General features: G+C 43.0%; 1 protein-coding gene across 12 annotated transcripts in view; it reads left to right on the top strand.

The window, feature by feature from the left end:
- Positions 1-13,650, top strand: part of TENM4 (teneurin transmembrane protein 4) — a 1,673,798-nt gene that overhangs the window by 1,407,215 nt on the left and 252,933 nt on the right. The gene's annotated exons all lie outside the window — the stretch shown is intronic.

Here is a 13,650-nt window from a genome sequence, read left to right as displayed (position 1 = left end):
GGTAGACAACATCCACTGCTCTTCCATCTTCTGATGTCTGTACTTCGAACTGAAACTGTCCTGGGCGATGAGGAACAGCCTGCATCCCTGCAAGTAAACCTGCTAACCTAGGAAACGGGGTGATGACATGTGCATTGGGCATTGCTACCAGGCTATGATATCTCATGGGTGGCCAAAATTATGATGGCAAACGCTGGTGATATTGTCCACCCCACTAACAGGAGTGCTGTGCAGGTGGGTGTGCAGAATGGGATGTTGTGTTGGTTGAAGCTGGATGGGGTGGTGGGTTTCTAACATGGGCTTTTTCCATCCGAAGAACAGGAAATGTTTTTGTGAAGGTGTAAGGGAGTGAGAACGTTGTTCTCCCCACTGTGTATTATTTGGTTATAAGGTAGGAATGGTACAGCAGAGGAAGAAAAGATGAAATAGAGCAGCTCCCATTGCAGGATTGCATCCTGCAGTCCGTTTTTATATACTTCGTACTATTTTGTTTTCAATGTTAAAAGCAATGAAGTTTCCTTTAAACTTAATGTGGAATTAGATAACATTAAAAACACATCCAAAGATGCAGAAAAACAACAGTCCATGCTTATAAACTAATACATAAAATAATATTTATTTAAACACTGCGCTCCCTAGGACAGCCTCGTTTCCTAAGGGTCTCAAGGGGAGAGCAATCATACAGTATAATCTTTTTAATTTAATATACGTCAGTGCAATACAAACAATAAATACAGAACATTCAGACTAGAAATTACAGTAACTATATTAAGCAATCACAATTTCAGTTCATTATGTACTGACAAGCTTCTTAAGATAAAGATATACTATTTTCTTTAACTCAAACAATATGTCACATTTTTAGTAGTAATAATAATATTTAGTGAGCATGTAGCATGATTCATCTTCAAAGTACTTTAAAAATAATAATGTTTTAATCCCACAGATGTGCGTAGGTAAATATTGCTAACCTATTGCACAGATGGAAAGATTTATATGGGTTAAATAGCTTGGACCAGTAGTCACAGTCTGTGGTGAGATGAAGACTCGTGGTGCCCTGGTCCGTGTTTAGACCCTTTTTGACTGGTGAATTGCTGGAGGAATCTGTGAAGCCATTCAGCCCCTTCCATGATTCGTCCCCAAACTCTATATATTCTTGAAACTCTCCCTGTTTTTCACTGTTGTTTGGACATTTTTTCAGCTGAGAGGGCCTGTTTATCTCCCTTTTTATGCAGACCTAAGTCTTCCTGGAAGGCCAATTATTTCTTGACTTTGCATTAGAGTAGCTGTTTAGATAAGGGGAGAGATAATTCCCCTGATTAGTATCTTTGGCTTTATTATTCTTATAACCTTGTAAGAAAATCTAGCTAGATCTCCCTCTCTCTTTCACCCCTGCGTGTCTTGCGATACAAATTCAGGATTAACATTTCTCTTCATCTTCCCTTTATCAAATGTTTATTCAGGCATGGTTGTAAGCTCTAGGACACCTACTGAACCTTAGACCTACTCCTGCAGACTTGTAGAAATGATTATGTGGGAGATTATTCTTTAGTCAGAGCTTTCTCTGAGTGAGTTTTACTTTCTTAATAGCCACACATCCAGTTGTCAGGCACTGCCGAGACGAAAAACATTGTAAAAGTAGCTGCCTCTTGGTATTCCCAGGAATCCTTTTGACAAAAGGATTAGGCCAAATGCTCTAATGGATTTACATGGTAAGAAGGTGGATTGCACAAGGACCAAAGTTTTCTAAAATACAAGCAGAGCTCATACAAGTCTTGTGGTTTCGCAATCAATATGAAAAAAAGAAAGTCTACATTTAAGACCAGACAGAACACGTTTCTGTCTTAACTATGTAGATATGGAGTAAGGAGTGAATGAGGAGTATGAAAATGACATTGCAGGTCAAGAAGAGCTATTAAAAATACCCCATAAGCACACTTTATATATTTTTTTATATTTTCTTTTTTGTACTTGAACCCAACATGAGCTAACGGTGTGCCCAGGTGGCCAAGAAGGCCAATGGTATCCTGTCCTGTATCCAAACCAGCGTGGTCAGCAGGACAAGGGCAGTGATCCTTCCCCTGTGCTCTGCATTGGGGAGGCCACACCTGGAGTATTGTGTTCAGTTCTGGGCCCCTCAGCTCAGGAAAGAGATTGAAGTGCTGGAGCGGGTCCAGAGAAGAGCAACAAGACTGGGGAAGGGACTTGAACACAAGCCCTATGGGGAGAGGCTGAGGGAGCTGGGCTTGTTCAGTCTGGAGAAGAGGAGGCTTAGAGGTGAGCTCAGCACTCTCTAGAACGACCTGAAGGGCAGTTCTAGCCAGGGGGGGATTGGTTTCTTCTCCCAGGCAGTCAGCAATAGGACAAGGGGGCATGGGCTTCAACTCTGCCAGGGGAAATTGAGGCTGGAGATGAGAAAGCAATTCTGTGCAGAGAGAGTGGTCAGGCATTGGAATGGCTGCCCAGGGAGGTGCTGGACTCACCGGCCCTGGAGGTTTTTAAACTGAGATTGGCCATGGCACTTAGTGCCATGATCTGGTCAATGGACTGGAGTTGGACCAAGGGTTGGACTGGATGATCTCTGAGGTCTTTTCCAACCCAGTCCATTCTGTGTGTGTGATTCTGTGTGTGTGTTTTACTATCAGAGATCCAGTCTGTGGGTAGCTGTCATGTAATTAACCTTGGCTTATATGTAAGTTTGTGATCTTGTGCCGTTGAACTTTAATAAATACAATAAATATTTACTTCACTCAGAGGCAAACTGGACAGGCACTCGTAAAAAAATGTTTTGATGGCACTTTTCTTGTTCTAGTTATTCTTAAAGCATGAAGAGAGTTGCCTACATGAAAAATATGAAATAAGAATGGTGATTTAGTTTGATGGCTACAGAGCATTGAAAGCCTGCTCAAGATATACTGTACATTGAGGCTTTTTCACTCTATTTATTCTGGCATTGGTATCGAGAGCTGCTGGCGACAATTATAGAAATATTACCATTAGCCTATGGAACTGGGCATTTCTAGATGGGTTAAAAGACAGCAGAATTAGAGGACTATGAAATGCTGAATTTAGGAGTGGCTGTTAGCAGATAATAGCATAGAGGAACATTGTGTCTGGCATATGGTAGAAAGATGGTGCATAAGGTAAAGTTGATGAAATACAACTGAGGAATAAGACTGTGATTTATAACAGTATCTATATTATTATTTGAAGTGTTCCCCTCAAAATAAGTTATTTAACTCCCAAAAGTGTGGGAATCTGGCAGTGGAGGTGTCAGAGCTGATGGCTGCCTGTGATTACACATGCCCGGCTTTCATGAACTCTTCAGGGCCCATGACCAAATTCAGCATCTGGCTTTTCCTGTTCGTGCTGCTTTTCTTTGCCTACCTCCCTTTTTCTGTTTTCTTCTCCCCTTCTTTTGTTTGGGCTCCTCATCCCACAGACAGTTCCTTTCTCCAGGCTCAGACCTTTGTGGCTGGTACTATTTATCATTAACCCCTTCCATTGGCTTTCCTTTGGTTGCTTTTCAACCTCCAAAGTATCTCTCAGACCCTTGGCTTTCACCTCATTCCCTGTAAGCCTTCCAGCCTGTCTGCCATGCCAGCTCCAGTGCCACCTTCCCCTGCAGGCTCTCCTGTCCTTCCAGTGGCTTCAGGGGACCTGCCTAAGTTTGCCATGTTTGCTAACCCACTTCTTCAGGTTCAGGTTGGACATGAGGAAAAGGTTCTTCACCCAGAGGTGCTGGACACTGGAACAGGCTCCCCAGGGAGGTGTCACGGCCCCAAGCCTGACAGTGTTCAAGAAGAGACTGGACAACGTCCTCAGACACACGGTGTGAACTGTGGGGTTGTCCTGTGCAGGGACAGGAGTTGGACTCGATCCTTGTGGGTCCCTTCCAACTGAGGACATTCTATCATTCCTTCACATCCTTACTGAAAACACATTTCAACCATCTGCCCACAAGAAGCTAGTTTGTCCCCTTGTCCAAGTAAAAAGCTCATGAACACCAAGTTTATGGGTTGGGAGTCATTTATGTAGTCAGAAAGCAGAAGTCAAGGTGGTTCATGTCACTTTATAAAAACATCTAGTAGTGTTTGAGTCCCTCCACTGTCTGTACAAGCCTAGAGAACTGGCTGCTCATGACGGGTTGAACTGGATGAGGTTTGAAGGTCCTTTCCAACCCAAACTATTCTGTGTTTCTCTAAAGTCCAGCCTGCGTGACCTCCCCAGTGCTTTGCAAGCAGGGGGAAACTGGAGTTCTCTAAAGAGCATCTCACGGACACAGTCTTTACAACCTGAGGAACTACGATTAACTGGAAACAATATACCCTTGAGTTGCCAAGTGAGTATAGCCCAGTATGACCAGTATGGCTGAGCCTCCTGTTTGCTATGTGAATAGTTCTACAGTTCCTATCAGTGATGTGGTACCTGAGGACTTCACATGAATACATTTATTTTCCCACTAGCTGGCTGAGAGAGGACAGTGCAGGCCAGAGGACTGTGGGCTCTGTGACACATCATCAGCAGGTCTGGTTCCCTCCAGCAGCGAGTGGTTTTATTAATACACTCTGTATCCAACTCACATCTGAATTACACCAGTTGGCTGAAGTTTAACAGATTTATTCCAGGCTGATGTTAAGCGTAGCACAGATCAGATTCTCTCACACACAAACCTGAAGTTCTCCTCTGGTCAGACTCAGTAATAACTATGTAAGTTACTTTAAAATATGGTGCAGAGTGTGAAATAGCTCCACAGTGAAAACCGCTGCAGTAACATACAATTAGTCTGTGCATTGACACTGAATAGCAAAAGGATGTTGAAACAAAATCCAAACTCTGCAGGAACGGAGACATTTAACATCTCTGAGCAATACCTTGCAGCAGCTCTTGTCAAATCCCTTTTCAGCCGTAGTTTCCCCTGTGTGAGCATGCTCTACTAGATTTTTTGTTAAGAAAAACTGTTGCTCAAGGCCCTACCTTTTAAAATGTCTTTCAGTGGATGCTAAAAAGAATTCTTTCATTGTCATTACAGACTTGGAGTGCTGGATCAAAAGTTGATTAAAATATTTAGCGCCACAGAGGTAATTTTTCTACATTCTAAAATTGCTGATATACATAGCACTCCTCATTCTTGAAACTTTTTGAACCTCAGTATGTTCTCAAACACTTTATCTTAGTTTTGGTGGAAATCTACATTTTCTTCTCAGTTTTTCTTGTGCAAATTGTACCTCTCACAGAGACAGGAGTAGGATTTTGAGATTACGAGAACAGCTTCAGTGATACGATGTAGGTGCCTTATGGCCACCACCAGCTGGTGGAATACAATGTGAAGGAGATTAAGAGGTGAGGATGGAATCTCAAAGCTTCTGCAGCCTCTATTCTGACTTGGGCTGCCTCAGCAGAAAAATTAACCGAATTCCAATTGCATACACTTAGGTAGAGCCAGTAAAATCAATACATTTACATCAATATGGCTTCAGATGTTCGATTAGTGCTAATATCTGAGGTTCAGACAAACCAGTTTAGCTCTCACTGTCTAGGTTATGTCAGCTGATTTAGAATCATAGAATGATTTCAGTTGGAAGAGACCCTCAGGATCACCAAGTCCAACGATAACCTACCTCTAGCACTAACCCATGTCCCTAAGAGCCTCGTCTATTTGCCTTTTAAACCCCTCCAGGAATGGTGACTCCACCACTGCCCTGGGCAGCCTGTTCTGATGCCCAATAACCCTTCCCATGAAGAATGTTTTCCTAATATCCAATCTGAACCTCCCCATGCACAGCTTGAGGCCATTTCCTCTTGTCCTATCACTTGCTACTTGGGAGAAGAGACCAAAGTAAAAGTAAAGTTAAACTTGCAAACCAGTTATGCTTGATGTGAAGCTATAAACACAGTGTTAATCTCTACCTGAATCCTGTTGCGTGTATTCCGAAATAGCAATTTAAAGCAATTCTAGAAAAGCATCTCAAATTCCAAGAGAACACAAATGTATCAAACAGTGTTTGGTGCAATACATTTGCAATTTCTTAGCTATCTGACTTTGAAACTGGTGAAAAATAAAATGCTTCCGCTTGTGTTAGTGACACAAAGTCACGGCACATCCGTGTGCTCATTTTGTAAAAGTTCTTGCAGTTTTCTCAGACCACGAGCCTTCACAGAAAGAACTGGTAATTACACTTGTCACCCTCTCACTTGGCTACAGCTGCAAAGATATAATACAGTAGCAGGCTCGTGTTTAAAATGGCATCGACTCAACTGTAACTCCCAAAGGTCACCATCATTAAAATCTAGGGCATGAGTTTTACACATGTCACTAAGATCATGCAGATGAAGAAAATAATCTACAGTGAAAGAGATTTCAGGAGCCTGTAATTCTCCAAGCTTTCAAAGCACTGCTTATATAACACCTAAGCTAGCGGGGGCTGGAGAAAATAGCAATATATGAAAAAGAAAGCAAAAAATATGTATGAGGTCAGTCAAGGCAAATAGCACTTGTGTTATAAGGTTGAGCCTGCCCGTGGTCTTCAGTGCCTGGACTTTCTTATGTTTTCCTTCATCCCGTAGGACAGCATTAAATATGATTATTCATATGATAGCGACTCACACATAACAAGGAACTGACAGATGTAATCACTGAGCCTCTCTCCATTCTACTTGAAAAATCATGTAATAGAATCATAGAATCATTTTGGTTGGAAAAGACTTTTAAGATCATTGAGTCCAACCATTAAGCCAACACTGCCAAGTCCACTTCTAACCCATGTCCCAAAGAACATCATCTATGTGTCTTTTAAACCCCTCCAGGGATGGTGACTCCACCGCTGCCCTGGGCAGCCTGTTCCAATGCCTGACAATGTCAGTCAAAGTCACCGGTGACTGGGAAAAGGGAGATATCGCACCCATTTTTAAGAAGTGTAAAAAGGAGGACCCTGCAAAATATTGACGAGTCAGTTACGTGCCCAGTAAGATCACGAACAGATCCTCCTGGGAGCTGTGTCAAGGCACACGGGTGACAGGGAGGTGATCAGAGACAAGCAGCACAGCTTCACCAAGGACAAATCATGGCTGACTAATGATAGAATCATAGAATCATTCCGGTTGGAAGAGACGCTGAAGATAATTGAGTCCAACTATAACCTAACTCTAGCACTATGCCATGTCCCTTCTGTGATGGAGTGACTGTGTTGGTAGGTAAGGGATGAGCAGTTGATGTCATCTATCTTGACTTCTGTGAGTCCTTTGACATGGTCCTACAAAACACCCTTGTGCTCAGTTGAAGAGATATGGTGTGATGGGCTGATGTTGGTGACCATCAGGTGCCCACCAAGCTGCTCTGGCCTTCCTCCTCTCAACAGGACAGGGGGAGAAAATCTGGTGAGATTTCTGGGTTGAGATAAGGAGAGAGACATCGCTCAGCAATCACCATCACAGGCAAAACACACTCAGCTTGGGAAAATGAATTTGATTTATTGCCCATTTAACAAAATAGGATAAAAAGAAATAAGAACAAATGTAAACCCGTATTTTATGATTCTGTGATAAAACTGAAAAGAAAAAAAAAGGGCTTGAATGTGTATTTGTCCAGGCAGCGACATGAGCTCCATGCCAACCTGAGGTTAACTTGTCTAACTGCACATAGGATTCAGCATGTTTGTTCCCTTGGCATATATTGATTCCTATGCTAAATATTGACTGTCAGATCTCTTTATTGTCATTTCATATACGTTCTCCTCAATATCCAGATAAGCTTTTGTAGTGTCTTAACCCCTGAAAACCTTCAATCTGCTGCCAATGCCTCTGACACTGCATCTTGAGTCAGGTTACAATATGAGAACCCACTGAGTCCATTGTAATATCGATGGATTAATAGTAGCTATTACATGGGAAAACATGCACTGTAGCCATCTGTGCAAAGAATATAGAGCCAGGAATTAATAAGTGTTTTGTTATTGATTAAAAAATGGCAAGGGTGGCACAGAATGGTCCGTGAATACCTAGAGAGAGAGTATGAAGAGCAGGGGGGTGGAAAACAAACAAAAAAAGGAGTTGTAATTGATATAATGGCCTGTAAATGATGAATCAGATAATCTGACTAACAGTCAGGAAATTTTCTTTAAGATCCATCTGTCAGCTTGACCTCAAAACAACCAGGTCAGCCAAAAGTCCCAGACTGGTGGATAAGATACAATCTTGTATAAGTAGTGAGAGAGGTTGACTATTAAGAGGAACCTGATAGAAATTTTGCCACTGATTTAATTATGATCAGGTTTGGGTGTAATATGTTACCATGGCAATTGTCTCTTAATTACTGAGTTCTCACAGGGATAGTACAAACGAAAAACAAACACGAAAATCAGCAGAAATGTTTGATCTTTCCTACCACAACTGCAAATGACTGGGTTTGATGTAGAAATGATTGGGAGATATTCTGTGACCCATCTCATCCGAGTTTCATTTAGATGATCCTCATGGTCTTGGAGAGTCTATAAAGGGAAAAGGAGGATGCAGATAAGAAGAATATACCTAAGAACACAATCATTTACAATTTAGTGAACCAGATTGTGATCTAACTAATACCTTGGCTTCGGTGGAGTTTATTTTGGATTTGAATTGGTGTAAACAGGATCATATGTGATCCAGGTCTGGATCACTGAACCTTATCTACCCATGAGAAATATAGATGGCATTTCCCCTAAGGGGGTATATTATGTCGTGGTAGTATTTGCAAAATCACATCACTTGAAACTTATTCAACCAATTTTAGAAGGGCTGTTAATAGGGAAAGACAATTTTTTTTCAATGCAAAGTTTAGTATCTTTCTTCCAAGGGTAACTTCCAACCTCCATCAGATTGCAGTTTCCTTCTAATTTGAATCATCACAGAATCACAGAATCATAGAATGTCAGGGATTGGAAGGGCCCTGGAAAGCTCATCCAGTGCAATCCCCCCATGGAGCAGGAACACCCAGCTGAGGTTCCACAGGAAGGTGTCCAGGCGGGTTTGAATGTCTGCAGAGAAGGAGACTCCACAACCTCCCTGGGCAGCCTGGGCCAGGCTCTGACACCCTCACCATGAAGAAGTTTCTTCTCAAATTTAAGTGGAACCTCTTGTGTTCCAGTTTGAACCTATTACCCCTTGTCCTATCACTGATTGTCACCGAGAAGAGCCTGGCTCCATCCTCCTGACACTCACCCTTTACATATTGATAAACATGAATGAGGTCACCCCTCAGTCTCCTCCAAGCTCCAGAGCCCCAGCTCCCTCAGCCTTTCCTCACACGGGAGATGCTCCACTCCCTTCAGCATCTTTGTTGCCCTGCGCTGGACTCTCTCCAGCAGTTCCCTGTCCTTCTGGAACTGAGGGGCCACAACTGGACACAATATTCCAGGTGTGGTCTCACCAGGACAGAGCAGAGGGGCAGGAGAACCTCTCTGACCTACTGACCACCCCCTTCTAACCCACCCCAGGTACCATTTGCCTTCCTGGCCACAAGGGCCCACTGGCTGGCTCATGCTCATCCTGCTGTCCCCAGGACCCCCAGGTCCCTTTCCCTATGCTGCTCTCTAAGCAGATACATCAGATACAGGAGAGGACAAGGTAATCCATCCTGAAGAAAAAAAATAATCAATGCAAGTAGGTGTAATTAGTAGTTACTTTCTGCTGGTAAGTCAATGGTGTAGAAAGCTGAAAAACCACTGCAGACTACATTTGTTCTTCCTAATGTGTTGTGACTCCCTCACAGCTTTTGTAATGAAGTTGTTTAGATCTCCTCTAGGAATTATACATCTTTTCTTCTGGTTAAACATACTGACAGGCTCTAATATGCCATGAATAATTTTATATATCAAGAAAGATCCAGACATACAGACTCATGTGGGCAGCAGGAGTTTTAATTTTCTTATTTGTTGAAAACCAAAATAAGCCTTTGATGAAGTGCTTACTTCATGTTTTTACTGCATTTATTACATATCTTTATAGGTGTAAATCCTTGGGGATAGTCTGTCTAAATCTGAACTCGCTTCCAGTCCCTCAGAGGCTGGATACAAAGATTTGTGTGCTATATATGTTGCCGATTGCTCCTTTGCATTCATTCTGATTTGCCAAGAGGCTACTCTTGCCTTGACAATTTCAGTAACATAAATTAGAAAAAAGAAAATAGTAGTAGCCAAAAGATGAGAACATGACTGCTCCATTTGTTTCAGTCTGATTATTTGTTTCATAAACTTGATCTAGTGGGGGTAGGTGTAGCATATATCAGCATTTGAAATGTAAAAAAACCCCAACCTACAGTTCTTTTTGGAGTGTTCATAAGCTGCATCTCTTCTGGATCTTGATGTAGAAGATGTTTGACCAATAATATCTTAAAACAATTTTGAACAGATATTGCCTGATGATTTTATGGACTTTTATTTGTTCAGGATACTTTGCTCTGGACGCCTGGCAGTTTTGGAGTGCTCCACCCATGTTCTTTTCCTCCCTTTTTACATCTTGCTGGAGTCCCCTTTCCAGTCTTAGCTTAACCTGTCCAGCCTTGAGTATCCCCTCTAGAAATTGTATCAGAGCAGTATCTGCTCAGGTCTTCAGAGGGGCAATGAAACTGGGGAAAGGACTGGAGCACAAGTGTGATGGGAGCTGCTGAGGGACCTGGGGGGTTCAGCTGGAGAACAGGAGTGGAGGGGAGACCTTCTGATCTCTGAACTGCCTGAAAGGAGCTTGGAGCCAGGGGGTCGGGCTCTGTTCCCCAGGAACAAGCACCAGGAGCAGAGGAAATGGCCTCAGGTTGCACCAGGGGAGGTTGAGGTTGGATCTTGGGAACAATTTCTTTGCTGAAAAGGCTGTCAGGCATTGGACCAGGCTGCCCAGGGCAGTGGTGGAGTCACCATCCCTGGAGGGGTTTAAAAGATACAAATGTGACGTTCTTAGGCACATGGGTTAGTGCCAGAGTTATGTTATGGTTGGACTCAATGATCTTGAGGGTCTCTTCCAACCAAAATGATTCTATGAATCTATGACTCTAAAATGCTCAGGATCAGAAAAGCATAAGAACATGGTGTGTACATGTATAGAGCTTCTTCACAGCTACAAAAAAAAAAAAAAAGTAAAAAAAGAGGGAAGTACCCACTTGGGATTTTTCCATATTTTTCCATATAAAGAGGCACAATTCTTCTTCTCGCTGCTAATCGAAGGTCCCCGAGGCTCAAGCTGTGTTTTGCTGTGAGGAATCCCGTTGGTGTAACTCTGACCAGTTGCCTCTGATACCGAGATCTGAGCAGTAGATACCAGCCCGGTGTCACAGCCCCCATCGAACACGCTGTGCCAGCTGTCACAGTGCTGACCCCTTTACCAGGAATCTCCTTTGCCCAGGTGAGTGTATTTGTGTCCGTCAGACCAGGGAAGCCATACCCTTGTACACCACAGCTTGGATCACCGGGTTTTCTGTATCAGGACCTTCCAGCGTATAGAATCACTTAATCATTTTGGTTGGTACAGACCCTCAAGATCATCAAGTCCAACCATTAACACTAAAACTAAACCATGTCCCTGAGAATGAAAGTTTATGAAAGGCTGTTCAGATCACTAGTGAGCTGGAGTCTTTGCAAACTTTCCCTCAGAAAACCACTCTGTTCTCTTTGTTGTGCCACACGCTGAGCTTCTGGATACCCTTCCACAGCTCATCCAGCTCTGACATCTAAGTTGCCTTCATCTGTAGGTAAGCTGTTTGAGCCACAACCCTGTTCCACATCAACCAGAGCTTTCCTTCTGCTTCATACCTGTTCATTTCACATGCTTTGTCTGTAGAAACCCTTTTGGAGCCAGCAGAATATTTATCAGTAGTTCCAAGTCAGCTAAGAGGTAGAAATGCTATTGATACTTGTTTATGGATCTTCGCTTGATCTGCTGGAGATAGTGGTATCTGATGAAGGATTCCTGTAGTGACAGCCAGAGACAGCTTCTGGAGAGGATGAATCAAAGTTTCTTGATTTATTTGGATACAAGTGTTATTAATCTGTTAGCCTTCCGTTCTGAATGGCTAATTATCAGACATCAGTGGCGTGACACAAACTTTTAATTAACGTGAATTCTCAGAAACTGTTGAACTGCAGAAGTAGGTTTAGAGTTACCACAGCCTTCGTTAACTGCAACACATCTCCTCCGTGCAGCTTTGGTGGTTCCCAGTGTTTCATCCACAATCTTAATTTTCTCCCCATAAAATCTTTAACTCTTCAAAATGTGGGCAGCATTTTACCTAAAGAAGACCACACACTCTCTGCATATGAAGTGACTAAAGAAAAGCAATAATTTTGGCAGCTTTGTTAAAGAATGTTTCATACGTCGCACAATCCGTGCGTTTGTCCTCCTGATTCAATCACCTTCATTTTTAACTGAGTTTCGTAAGAAAATAAAGCCAAAATAACTGTATTGACTGTCCGCCTGGCACACTGCACGTATTTTTTAAGCTGTTGTCCAGTTTCAGCTGCTTGATCGGGGAGCAGAGATTTCAAAGATGCCAACTTCTTACAAGTTTTGTAGAAATTGGTGCCTTTGTGGAAGAAAGGACAAGGAGAATTACACTAATGCCCATTCTTTTTGTCAGTGGTCTGCAGGTCAGCCAAAACACACATGCTACCAACCATCAGCAAGCCACACATTGTTACTTCTGCTGTTTTGGAAACGACTTGTTTCTAAGAGTCGTGAAGAAAACACCTCCAGAAAGCTGGGTTCCAGCCATAATCTCACAGAATAACAGAATGGTTGGGGTTGGAAGAGGCCTCTGGAGACCATCACTTTTAGCAATTGATAAGATGAGAGGAAATGGTCTCAAGTTGTTCCAGGGGAAGTTTATATTGGATATTAGGAAAGAATTCTTAATGGAAAGGGTTGTTGGGCATTGGAACAGGCTGCCCAGGGAAGTGATGGAGTCACCATCCTTGGAGAGGTTTAAAATGCACATAGATGATGCTCTTAGGGACATGGTTCAGTGCTAGAGTTAGGTTATGGTTGGACTTGATGATCCTGAGGGTCTCTTCCAACCAGAATGATTCTATGGTTCTATGATCTAGCCTGACCCACATGCTAAAGTAGGTTCACCCAGAGCAGATCGCACAGGAATGTATCCAGGTAGGATTACAGCATCACAGAATCATAGGCTGGTTGGGGTTGAAGGGACCTCTGGAGATCATCCAGTCCAACCCACCTGCTAACGCAGGGTCACCAGAGCAGATCACACAGGAAGGTGTCCAGGTGGGTTTGAATGTCTCCAGAGAAGGAGACTCCACAACCTCTCTGGGCAGCCTGGTCCAGGCTCTGGCACCTCAATGTAAAGATGTTTCTCCTCATATTCAGATGGAACCTCCTGTGTTTCAGTCTGGGCCCATTGCCCCTCATCCTGTCATTGAGCACCACTGAACAGAGTCTGGTCCATCCTCTTGACACCCACCCTGGAGATATTTATAAATATTGATGAGATCCCCTCTCAACCTTCTCAGTCAGATATTCTCTGTAGTTCTGTGCTTTCTATTCTCGCTCCATCTGAAGGGCTCTTGACCTTTGGCGAAATCTGTCCCTTGGCCACCCTTCCTGCCCTGCCACAGCAGCACCTTGTATTTGGATTCAGCAGTTACAGAGGGACAACACAACTACAGGTCC

Source organism: Patagioenas fasciata, chromosome 1 (genome assembly GCF_037038585.1).
Source record: "Patagioenas fasciata isolate bPatFas1 chromosome 1, bPatFas1.hap1, whole genome shotgun sequence".
Taxonomy (NCBI): Eukaryota; Metazoa; Chordata; class Aves; order Columbiformes; family Columbidae; genus Patagioenas; species Patagioenas fasciata.
The sequence above is the reverse complement of the archived record's forward strand: the minus strand, read 5'-3'. Positions and strand labels throughout refer to the sequence as shown.